Source organism: Alligator sinensis, unplaced genomic scaffold, assembly GCF_000455745.1.
Source record: "Alligator sinensis unplaced genomic scaffold, ASM45574v1 scaffold59_3, whole genome shotgun sequence".
Taxonomy (NCBI): domain Eukaryota; kingdom Metazoa; phylum Chordata; order Crocodylia; family Alligatoridae; genus Alligator; species Alligator sinensis.
Genome location: NW_005842856.1, coordinates 456,687 through 460,051, shown reverse-complemented (window position 1 = coordinate 460,051; position 3,365 = coordinate 456,687).

Genomic DNA, 3,365 nt, shown 5'->3' with positions numbered 1-3,365 from the left:
TGACAACTGGTACCAATAAATGATGTCCGATTGCCAGGGAGAGAAAAAACTTGGGGGAAAAAAAGGGAAGGGCGGGGGGGAAGAAAGACATGGCCAGACTTTTGTACTCATGGCCAGACTTGTACTCATTTATAAAATAAAGTTTTGCTGTATCTAATTTTATCAATCTTCCCAAAACTGCTTTTTCATATATGTGATCGTGATGACTTGAGTAACGATTGGAAAGAAAGAGTCTGCAAGAGAATTTTTATTTTTTATCATGACAGCTTCCACAGGATCCTCCAGCTGCCCCCTCATCTTTCTGGAGTTCTTTAGTGTTCTGTCCTTGACCCCTTCTTTTCTTCCCCTACACCCTACTTTCTGGGTAGTCTCATCTGCAACTAAACATTTAAATACCATCTTTAAAATGCTAACTCACAAATTTACCTCCCTACTCCTGACCAATCCTCTGTCCAAATTAAAAGCTTGTCCTTTATCTCTGGCATTTGTTTCTGAGTATCTAGCCATCATATAACTATGAACATGGCTAAAGCAGAGCTCTATATCTTCCTTCAAGTCCTCTCTTGATCATCATGGGCACCCTCATCCTCCCTGTCAGTCAGGCACATAACTTGAGCATTATTTTAGAGCACTAAACACTATCAAAGAACTATGCCCATGCTAAGGAATTCTACCCTGAAGCATGTCACACTAACACTTCCCCATATTGGACATAATGTAACCATCTCAGCTCAGCACTGAGCACATGCAGTAAGTACTTCCAAGAAGTGAGTTAATCTATGTATGCCAGGGGCAAGCAATTATTTCGGGCAGAGGGCCGCTTACTGAGTTTTGGCAAGCCATTGAGAGCCGCGTGACTGGCAGACAAGGGCAGATAGATATTAATTTTATAAATTTTTTTAGGGGCTCTGTGGGCCGGATAGAATGGCTTGGTGGGCCACATATTGCCCACCCCTGATGAATGCCCTGCCTCATTCCAAGGCAGGTACATTACAACTATTTATTTCAAAGCATAGCCCATGCAAAGCCTGCTTGCTGTATTGTATTGCAGTGTTCCACAGCATGGCTGTTTGATAGTGTTGACATCTCATTAGACCAGTGATTCTCAGCCATGGTCCCAAGGCATCCTGGAATGTCATGAGATCCTTTTGACAACGCCACACAATATTAGTGCTATTAGGGTGTGAAAATGCCTCCACAAGATGAACCCAGAAATATCAAATAGGAATTAATATGTTTCAAAAACATTCTGACCTACTGTACTCTTTCTGAATTCTTTGCAATAGAACTGTTCTAAAAAAACCAAAAACCAAAAGAAGATACCACGGAAAATGCCTGTTCTTAGCTTTCACAAGGTGGGGTGCAAGTCTAACAAGGTTGAGAACCACTGTTATCCAGACCCCTCTCTTTAGAGCAGAGGTTCCCAAAGTATGGTCTGTAATCAATCCCCTTTGAAATGGACTGTACCTCAGTTATACTTTTTTTTTTTTTTGGAGTTACCAGGAGTTTGCAAAGCCTGGCTTGCAGGTCAAATACTGCCTGCAAGCTCCTTTGATGTAGCCCATCACCGAGGACTTCCATTCTGAAATGGCCCTCAGGCAAAAGTTTGGGAAACCCTGCTCTAGAGCTCCACCCACAGTGTATGTCTGAAACTTTATATAACAAAAATCTTCAAGGCAAAAATAAGGCCTTTCTTAACCCTCAATGCAGCTAAGATTCCCATCAAGGCTCTCATCTTAATTACAGCATCCCTTTCTCTGACCCTAGTAAACACCATCTTGTCCCACTCAATATATATTCAGATTGCTCCTGCAAATATTTTCCTAAACCATGACACACCTCCTTCTGCTGGCTGGTGCTCCTCCTCTGCTGATAATATAAGCTGTGCATTTCCTCTTTGGAATCCCATCTCACCTTCTCCAGCCCTACTGGTCCTCTCTCATTCAAAACATATCCTGTTGCCAGCCTCAAATCGTCCATTCGTTAGATTTAGAAACAAGGACGTTCTTGCTTTTTTCCACGCTTCTTGTTACACTGAGAGGCGCTCAGTAACTATCTGCAAAGCTACTTCATTATCCATCTCCCAAATTCTTGTTAAAACCCTCTTTTGCCAAAAAGAAAAAACTGTGATTAGGGTGCCAATGTTGGCCCACAATTGCCTTGCTTCCCTGTCTGCCATCTCATCTTAGCTTGTTAGCCCCTTGAAGAAGGGATTTTTGTTCTTGTGTGGACTACTGGGAGCTATGGCAATACGAAGAGGAGTTAACTGCTCCAATGTCAGTGATGGATTCACACTTCAAAGTTATCATTTTGCCTGCTTAGGCTTTATCTAGTTTCTGTGATACTAGAAACTTTATCTAGTTTCTGCTGATACTTAAGGAACTTTTTCTTCTGCATTTCACTAAATTACTCAAAGCTTACCCAAGGGTAACCTGCAAGTCATGGTTTACCTCAGCAGACCACATCTATAGTAAGGGCCTGCACTGGTGCAGTTATTCCAATTCAGAAGAGCATAGACAAGGCCACAAGCCAACATCCCTGTGGTAGTTTACCCACAGGTCTCATCTTCATTACAAACTCTACATTCAAACAAACAAACATAAATGAGAAAATTGGGTGGTACAACTGTGACTGTGACAAGCAGTATCTGTCAGAAGTCATTTGCTAAAAATTATAGAATATTAGGATTGGAAGGGACCTCAGGAGGTGATCAGTTTAACTTTCTGCTCAAAGCAGGACCATCCTCAACTAGCTCAACCTAGCCAAGGCTTTGTCTAGCCAGGTCTTAAAAACCTCCAAGGATGGAGATTCCACAACCTCTCCAGGTAACCTATTCCAGTGTTTTACTACTCTCCTAGTGAGAGAGTTTTTCCTAATATCTTATCTAAACTTCCCTTAGAATCATAGATCGAATCATAGATTATAGATCAATGTTCCCTTGCTGCAACATTGTTCCTTGTTCTATCATCTGCCACCCACCGCTGAGAACACAGTCTAGCTTAGCAGTGCTCAACCTTTGTTGTACTAGGACCCATTTGTAAACACTGATGGCCACTCCTGAGCCAGTAAGTAGATTAAGTAGAAAACAGCCTCCTTGCACTGCCAGTGCCCCTCACTCCCAACCCCCAGCTTCCTAGTGTGTGGGGCAGGGTGGTGGGTATGTGGGGCAGAAGGGGGTGTGGAACATGGGGCAGCACATGCCCCCCAGATTTATGTGCCCACAGCATGCACAGGGCTGCAGCCTGGCAGCACCAGCACAGGCAAGGACAGGGGTGAACAAAATGCAGCACGGGGGCCGGATGTGGCCCACCAAGCCATTCTATCCGGCCCGTGGGGCCCCTAAAAAAAATTTAGAAAATTAATAT